This window comes from Toxorhynchites rutilus, unplaced genomic scaffold (assembly GCF_029784135.1).
Source record: "Toxorhynchites rutilus septentrionalis strain SRP unplaced genomic scaffold, ASM2978413v1 HiC_scaffold_483, whole genome shotgun sequence".
NCBI lineage: Eukaryota > Metazoa > Arthropoda > Insecta > Diptera > Culicidae > Toxorhynchites > Toxorhynchites rutilus.
In genome coordinates, this window is record NW_026600075.1 from 2,588 (window position 1) to 12,764 (window position 10,177).

Here is a 10,177-nt window from a genome sequence, read left to right on the forward strand (position 1 = left end):
CAACGCAATCGCTCAGTGAGTGCAGCTCCAGTTTGGCCCCGTTCAAGCGCGAAACGCAGACGGGAAGATCGTCCAGATACCGATGTACCAATGGGGAAAAAGAATTAAATCGATTGATTTGAGCGATCTACCTGTTCCTTCCATATCACCCGCTGTGCCTCCGGTTAAGTTTTGACTGTACAGGACGGACTCGCCCACAATCCAATCGACGAAAAAAACATCGACCTAACATAGACCGTAACGCTCTTTGTTGGTCGAAAATAAGGAACAATTTATGAAACGAAACGGCATCACTGGTGATTGATTTTTTTTTCTCCGCTAAACTGTCATCTCACACCAAAACAACTAGATCATACAACTAGTGAGTACGGAATCTATTTTTGCTTTTCATTTAATAATGATTTTATTCTGTTTCAGTTATGAATCGATCGGTGAGTGAGGAAACATGATTCCCCCCATCACAATTCCGCAGCTGGTGCCAGCACCGAGAAAGGGAAATGGTGCTAAAGTCCAGTCGAATGTGAACCATAATCGATACCTGAGAGGATAAAACTCGTGAGATGTTTTTTTGAAAGTACGGCAGATTATGATCCGATCAAGTAAGTATGCTTCTGATTACAAACTGCCTAATTTAAAGAAGTATTTGCTCCGATTTTAATCGCACTGTTTCCATTCGGTAGATATCGTAAAATTCACAGGACGTAACAAACCGCTGAAGTGCCCATCAATTAGTTGTCATAAGCCCGGAGAGCAGCAACAGCAGCGGCAGGACCTGGCCGTCGATGATATCTCGAAAACTTTACCCATCGGAGGTCCCGCGCTTTATGCAAAATCGAGAATCCTCAGCCACACATATGTATCAAGGAGAAAACTATCAACGGCAAGGAGACATTCATCAACATTCTGTGCTGATCTCGAGTGACCTGTATGGTGGTTATAATGATTTGAAAATTTAAGAAACTTATATATATTTGTATTATATGTTTGTAATAAAATGTTATTTAGTCATGTGTTTTCGTTTTTATATATAATTTTATTCCAATAACAAACCAATACAAACAAGCAGCAAGCAGTGCTGGAAGTAGCGCTGCAAGCAGGTCGACGCCTTGCACATGTTGGCGTAAAAGTGGCGTCAAGTTGTTCGATGAATGCATATGAAAGGTCGATAACTCGATTGCAAGGTGGCAGCATTTGAGGTCGATTGTTGACATTTCATCGACCCGATCTTGGCAGGCAAAACGGAATGTGGGCGATTATTTGGAGACTCGATTATCTGGAGACTCGATTATCCGGGATTCGATTATCCGGAATTTTAGACTCGATTATCCGGAGTATTTTATTTTTGATTTTCGGAAATTTTGAATAATTTGTATAATAATTCTATATTGAATAGCTAATATGGGTATCAAAAGAAAGGGTTTGACTAGTAGAATGCAGTTATTTATGAAAAATACAAATCCAAGATGGCGGTCACTACAAAATGGCGGATTTCATACTTTCTCAGAACCCCATCAATATGGGTATCAAATAAAAGGGCTTGACTAGTAGAACACAGTTATTTATGAAAAATGCAAATCCAATATGGCCGCCACCGCAAGATGTCGCCATCTATATTTTGTTCAAAAGCCCATCAATATGGGTATCAAATGAAAGGGCTTGATTAGGAGAATACAATTATTTATGAAAAATGCAAATCTAAGATGGCGGCCACTACAAAATGGCGGATCACATATTTTCTCAGAACCCCAACAATACGGGTATCAAATGAAAGGGCTTGACTAGTAGAATACAGTTATTTATGACAAATGCCCAAAATTGTATCAAAATAAAGTTCTCGACTAGTAGAACATAGCAGGTAATGAAAAATCCAATTTCAAGATGGCCGCAGTCCCCAAACAACTAATTACTTTTTGAATGGTTTCATTCAGCTTGACCTGTTTCTGTGTATGTTTGAATGTTTGTTGGGTTGTCCCTCATTAATAGAAAATTGACCCCGTTCCTGTTGAATTCTTGATCTGAAATTTGGAACATATATTTAATTCTACTGTCATCATAAAACTGCGTATTCCATGATTTTGAAAAATTCAATTTGGCCGCCGCAAAAAAATGGCTGAATGGCTTGATTTGGAGAATACACTATACTATGAACAACATAAATTCGAAAAGGTCGCCGCCACAAAATGGTCGACTATGTATTTTTTGCAATCCCCTCAATATTGGTATCAAATGAAATGATTTGACTAATAGAATACAGTGCAGGTCGGACTCGATTATATACAGACTCGATTACATGTGATTCGAATATATACAATTTTGGACTCGATTATATTCAGTTTGGGAATTTTTTTTTTCATATTTCAAATATGGCTTATTTCATGAAGAAATGTATCCTTTCAACGTTAAGGTGAAGTTTAAGCGGCTATTACATATACAGTGGGGAAAAAATCGTGATTTTTGAAGATTTTGCTTGAATTTTCACCAGCAATTGTTTATATCGATATTTCAGCCAAATTAAGAAAGATAGATGTTGTGCGTCAAAGAACAAATTGTGGAGCGGTTAAAGAACTTCATTTTAATTGATAGAAACAATCTTGTTTCATATAAATTTTTAGGATAAAATTAATAATAACACATTAAAAATTATTAACTTTTAAGTGTTTCACTTCCAAAATGTTATTAAAATTCACTAATTTAGTTGTTCCACTACTATATTCTGTACTAAATTTTCTCATCTTTCAAATGAAAGCATCAGAATCGTCTTCCGTAGCGTACTTTTTAATGTAGAGCCAGTTTGAAACAACAGAGTCTGAAACAAAAAAAAAGTTCTGTAACTCTGTCATTGTTGAAATTCGAACATATGCATAGAAGGCTTTTTTTCATCAAATATGATCGTATATCACCTCCTGAGAGAATCTGGATAAATTATTTTTTTTCATGTGAGAAAGGTGTTTCCTGACTTTAAGGGGTTGAATCAAAAATCAAATTCTTCTTTTATTTTCAAAAAACAAAAAAATACATGCAAAAAAAATTAATAAATAAAAAAATCGTTTTGACTCGATTATCCGGAGTGAAAAAAAAAATCAATACTCCAGATAATTGAGTCCGACCTGTAATACTAATAAATAAACTAGTTTAGATATTCCACTACTATATCCTGTACAAAATTTTCTCATCTTTCAAATAAAAGCAACAAAATCGTCTTCCGTATCGTACGTTTTAATGTATGACCAGTTTGAGGCAACAGAGTCCAAAACAAAAAAAAATCTATAACTCTGTCATTGTTGAAATTTGAACATATGCGTAGAAGATGTATATGATAATATGATCATCTATCACCTCCTGAGAGATTGTGGAAAACATTTTTTTGTGAGAAATGTTTTCATGTGAGAAAGGTGTTTTCTGACTTTAAGGGGATGAGTCATTTTTTTTTTCAATAAACGAAAAATATATGCGTGAAAACAAATAAAAAAATATGTTTTTCTGATTCGATTATATACAGGATACGATTATATACAGTGAAAAGAAATCGGATACTGTATATAATCGAGTCCGCGCTGTATTATCTTTATGTAAATTCAAAGCATATGATGAAACGCCTTTAAATCTGTTTTAGAAAAAAAATGTCGACGATACAATACTCGTTCGCTAACTAGGCTGGAAATTCAATCCAATTAGCGAATTCCACTCGCTAAGTGAGCTGCAGAACAGCGAAAGCAAAACATCGAATTGAATATGACGCCTATTATTGATACACAAATGGCCTGCAGCCTAGTCAACGCACGCCCTGTTTGAGAGCCATTTAAAATAGGCATATTTTGCGAACGAACAATTTAAAAAAATGCGACACACGGGTTGCATGTAGTTCTAACATATTAGTTCTAGCTGGCTCAAATGGAATGCGCTTGAAAGGACAGAAAAAAAATATCTGCATTCAGACTCAGTAACCATCTCTGAATATGAATGATTCAACGGCAAACCGGCCCGTGAAACTCATATGTTACTGAACCAAATATACAGCTTACAGGCTACGTTCAGAGGACAAGAGAGTATTGCTAGACTCTATCCGAAATATTCTCACAGCTGTTTAACGTTAAGAGTACAAGTTCTTCAGCACATACGCATGAAAACATTTGTTCTCGCTCTTTTCCCTCGCGTGGTATCTTCAGCGCAAACATCAGTTGCTCGATGTGTTAGTGTGAGAGTTTCAGAGCAGCTGAACTATTTTACGGTTGGTTCATTCAAATTTGAATGAATGGTGAAAGCACTGGGTATTCAGTATCTGAATTCTGCGCGCGGGTACATTTTGCGCTGTCGTGTTTATGAATTTTGTGCACTTCGCACTAAGAGAGAATACGTGTTTGCTTTGAACGCGCGCTGATGAAAATTAAACTCAAGCGCAGCGCTGCGTATGTTTTCTGAAGACTGGTCACGATCGTACCGATTCACAAAGCAGGGAATCGAAATCAAGTTGAGAATTACCGTGGAATATCCTTGACAAATGTTTGTTTAATAACGATTAATGACTGTTTTGACCATGAAATTAATAGATGCGTGTTTAAAAAAAGAATTGAAATTTTTTGTAGTAGTTAGTAGTCTGTACGTTCAAATCGAAGACAAATAAATGAATAAAAAATAAATAAATAAATGAACAAATTTAGGAGCTACTCGGGTGACTTCGAATTTTACAATCTAGGTTGTGCGAAAAAGTATGAATACATCAACAATTTCCGAGAGACTGGTCAGGTTAAGTTTATGTAAACAGTGTATCATTGTCTCTATAAATTTATTGTAATATCTTCCTAGGAATAATGAGTTATGTGTCTACCATCCATCAAGACATCATCGAAACATTTTCCAAACTCATTGTCCGGAATCAATTCAAATCGCCTGTTTTGAAAGTAATTTTAGGGCTATTGAAACAAATTTTTGAACCAAAAAGTAACAAGCACATAACGCGTAGACATTTTATCTTTCGAATGAATTGTTACCATACTATTTCGTTCAGTTGTTTAGGAGCTATTAACGTTCAAAATCTCGTTCTCCGGCGTAACGCTTTCATTTTCGAAAGTTTGAACTTACACCCCAGTATAGAAATGAAAGACGTAGTCCTACGCCAATATCAGAAGTTTCATGCAGCCACATCATTTTTTGGTGTCGATGCGTATTTTGTGCCTACGAACTACTATCTGCGAACATAATTAATTTTTTGCTATAAACTATTTAATTGGAATCATCTACCGCCTGCGGTCTATTCACCAGAATCGGCTCTTTCCGGTTACCATTCGTTTTCATCGATAAAATACGCACTAGTTGAATTCAATTCTTAAACGAATTCAACAACAGTAAACGGTCATACCAACTTAGCAACCAAACACACTTTCACAATTTTTCAACGGTTTTTTTATGCTCGAAAAATCCGATAGAAAATAGACATCAAACCATCACAATATTCATCGAAGTTAGTCCTCTCAATTGACATTACAGAAGCACAATATCTGCCTTTAATTGATGTTGATCTCCGATGATAGCTCACAGACTCAATTGCAACTCGTCATCATCGGCGTTGTTGAAGCGCTCATTATTTCTATTAATCATAGACAGACGCTCACACACAATACTAAAAACACTTGCCATTATGGTGATTAATATTACCCATTACCGGGGGTAATTTTTTTAATGACTTTCATTACACAAACGATCCAACACGTTCCGACCGGGCCAAGCGAATGTATTAAACCGGCTGGTTTGTTCCTATGGAAGAACAAAACGAAATAAACTGAATATCCCCCCACAACACTCTCCGGGCCAAATAATCATATTATCTCTGGTTAATAACTCTCAATATTCAAAATTGATGCCATTTATGCTGGATAATGCTTCCATAATCAGCCGGATTGTGTTAATTCGCCGCACAAGTTATGCTAGTAAAATATTTGCATTGTTTGCAATTATTGTTTATTAAATTTCTCACTCACCAACAGTGTGCAAATACGACGGTAAGTAGCACCAAAACAGCTATGACCCAGAAAGACCGGTTTTCGTTCGCTCCACAGGATTCGCATAAACACTGCACACTTCTGCTCAGTACCCGGAGCCCAATTACACATTCCCCAGTTGCATCGTGAGACGCACCACCGGATGCACCATGTGACACAATCAGTATACACATACACACAGACACACAGGCGCGCACCCGAGCTACCGTAAAAATTGTGTGTGGGGGGGAGATGCTTTGGGAGTGTGGACTAGTTCTCGCGGAATACAGCCACGGACCACACGGACAGCTTCCGATCGAGTCGGGAACGAACGTAATACTGAACCGGGTGAAAATGTAGAAAACCACACGAGCCCAAATACTATCCTTTCCACTGGCGGCAGCTCGGCTCGCTCCGATACGATATGCGGGTGGTGAGTGGGCGGATGAATGAAAAGTTCCGACTGCTGTGTTCCTACGGTTGCACTGTGGGAAGCAGTGCGCCTCGCGAGTTCTTCTCGCGACCGCTTAGTTTATTTTCGTTTTTCCAATCTGAAGCGAATCAACTGTGTACACAGTTAGAGGAAAATATAATATATTATGCCAGGCGGGTGGGTAAAGAACCCTTTGAACCGTGAAAACAGCAAATACAGCTTTCTGTTATAGTGTTTTGTCTGGACGTTCCGGAGACACTTATTCGGAACTGATTTGATTCTCACAATCAGCCAGAAAATTAGTTATTTCCGCTAGTTTTTACTATAGGCCTTGACAAATATAGCAGGTGTATAATATGGAACCAGTTTTTTCATTAAAATTTCCATTTATTGATGTTCTTGAATGGTTCATAATATAAGATTTTATGTAATTTGATGTACTAATGCGTAATAATGCGCTTGAGCCGTGCACTGAAGGAAAAACGGCCACAATACGAGCAAAGACACGATAAAGTTATTTTGCAGCACGACAATGCTCGGCCGCATGTCGCGAAACCGGTCAAAACATACTTGGAAACGCTGAAATGGGAGGTCCTATCCCACCCGCCGTATTCTCCAGACATTGCTTGTCCGATCATTACCTTTTTCGATCGATGCAACATGGCCTGGTTGACCAGCACCTCTTCAATTTTGATGAAGTCAAAAATTGGATTGATTCGTGGTTAGCCGACAAACCAGCCGATTATTTCCACAAAGGGGTCCGTGAATTGCTAGATGGGAAAAAGTTGTGACAAGCGATGGGCAATACTTTGAATATTCAATTTGTAACCATTTTTGCAGAATAAAGCATTATTTTTTGGAAAAAAACGAAGAAACTTTAGTTCATAGCAGGATCATGATCAATGTTGTTACAAAATCATAGTCCGTTGGCACAAAACCCACAATTTTCACCGAAAAATGTTGTGGCTGCATGAAACTTCTGATAATTTGAATTAGATATTAATAACAGTTGTCATACATAAAAAATGACGATCGATATGACTTTTAATCTGTTTTATTAGGTACGTGTAACTATTATTGTGGGAATTCCGGTTTCATATTCATGCATCTGGTATTTGCACGCAAATTGAAACTGAATTTGAAGGGCTGATTCGAGAAGTTTCAAGGCTGAAATTGAACTGGACCGTATTGTTAAATTTAGTTGAATACGATAAGAAGCCATCATCTTATAAGGCATTCCTCAACCTAAATTAAAATAGGAAATCAAATACACCATTTGATTAACTGAAAAAATTGCATGATCTTACACAGTTGATTCTAAAAAATGCGCCTTGGAGAATAAAGCCCAAATTGTATGCAAACATGTTGTTCGTTACTCTTCCCCACAGCGCAGTCAGCGAGTAAAATTAAAAAAAAACATATCTGCTTTATTCGCTAAATTGTTTCATTATCTTCATTGTTTGTGGTATCAAATGGTATATAATATATATATATATATATATATATATATATATATATATATATATATATATATATATATATATATATATATATATATATATATATATATATATATATATATATATATATATATATATATATATATATATATATATATATATATATATATATATATATACATATATACATGATCTAGCAACAATAACACATACCAAAGTCATATTCTAGGGATCTTGCAAAAAACTGCAGTACAAACCATCCGTACTATAAATTAATAAAAAGAATAGTATAAACAGTATAATATTATGATTATGATTTTATTATTTTTCTTCTTATCCTATAGTTACATTTGGGTGCCTATCAAATTCCTTCTAAAAATCCTATTCAATTTGAACGAGGAAAGTGTCACCCATATGTGGGTGACGGGGCGTCGTAAGTGTTAATTTTTCGAAACATTTTTTATAAAGTGTCCCTCCTGTATCTATAAATCTACGACGAAGTCCCACGTCAATAATGATTACGACAAAGGCACATCAACCATGTCCAATTGATTGCTTACGTCATCGAACAGTTTGTGTCCAAGAAGATGATCAGTAAACTTCCTTATCCACCGTGGGTAAATCTGATTCTCAAATCAATGAAAAGATGCAATAAGACACATTTTGCTAAGTATCGCTGAGATCTCTGAAGAAACCGATATTCTATGGCTTCTTATCAAAATCTCATTCGAAAAAACCCACCTGTGTTGGGGGCCTTCGTAGTCGTAGTAGCCAATGGGTTCGGAATGACAAGCATCCGTTTTATGCTGCACACTATCTTAAAATTTTACTGATCGACATGATATATGCATATCGGGCAGATGCATCATATTAGTAAATGATTACATATCACATTATATTGTGAATATGACTCATCAAGATCCGCCGTAGCGTATGTACAGCATCCGACTGCATCTTTTTCGAATGATATGTTCCAGTTTTTACTGTTCTAGAATTATGTTTCAGATAGCCGTGCGAGATAGCTGCTGCTCGATAATCCAAACAACCGGAGTTCGAATCCCATCCGAGAAATTTTCTTTAACACGGTTTTATAGCGATTGGATGGACATTTTTAAACGTGTTAGGACCATCGTTTCTTATCGCAGGTATTCTTGTTCGAAAGGGAATGCTTAAGAGCTTATATTACGGCAGTGGAATTTCATACAAATCACTCGTCGAAAAGTGTCTCCTTTTTCAGCGCTTGTTTACATCGTCGAATATATTTTTTTCCACTATGTTTCGTAGGAGAGTGTATGCATACTGACAGATTTCTACTACCAGGTGTTTAATGAAGGATGAAGGTGGGAATGTTTATGATTATATATGATTTATCGTACAATTTAATTGAATGCATAAAAGTTGTCAACAAAACTGGAGTTAAGCACATTTTTAAATTTGAACAAATATTGATAAGAGATCCCAGCAATTCTTGATGTTTATTGCGTGATTTGGTAACTGTATAAGTTGTTTGAAACGAAGGTTTAGTGTAATGATTTTATTTTGAGGATTATATTCACAAACATACAAGTATGATTAATATAAATTGCATGTATATGATGCGCCTAGCCAGCCCATACATACAAACGTGGAGGCGATATACATACATCCTAGAAAATAATAAATCGTATAATTATCGTTTATATTACATCATATACCCCATATACATGTATATGGCCTCCAATTTCATATGCATATGCCAGTTATACACATCATACAAGTAATGTGTCTTAGATGTATGTATATCGCCTCCAATTTTAGATTTTTTTACGTAGGACTTCGTTTTATATTAAGAGTGCTAAATCAGAAAACGTTTTTATGAAATAAAGTTAACGTCAATAACTATTTTTTCTACGAACGGATTTAAACGAAATTGGAAATTTTCTAATATTTTTTTTGTTTGATATGCTATACATTACAATCCCATAGTCTGTATATGGTTTAAATTGATGAAAATTGGAAGCATTCCCATTTTTCCATACATTTGTGTGCTTTCCCGAACAGAGTTGCCAATAACGGGTAACTTATGCAGCCGCTAAGGATAGTGAAAAGAGAAAATTTGCGAAGTAAACTCCCCCCTTGCATAATAAGTAAGCTGTCGCTAACGTATATGTATTGCATCTCCTCTGAGGAAAATTCTAAGAATATTTCTGTGCTCAAAACAACAAAGTGAATATTTCACTTGACAACTAGTGAATATTTCACTTGAAGTGCATCTGGCATTGCAATTAACACAACCATCCGAGTCATGGCAAAGCAGGCGAAAAAAGAGA

At 36.1% G+C, this 10,177-nt stretch overlaps 1 long non-coding RNA gene across 1 annotated transcript; it reads left to right on the plus strand.

The window, feature by feature from the left end:
- Positions 1-240: 240 nt before the first annotated feature.
- LOC129782207 (uncharacterized) lies at positions 241-980 on the plus strand. The gene is made up of 3 exons (XR_008744414.1): positions 241-361; positions 418-599; positions 681-980. It is a non-coding gene; the product is annotated as an uncharacterized LOC129782207 (long non-coding RNA).
- The last annotated feature ends 9,197 nt before the right edge of the window (positions 981-10,177 follow it).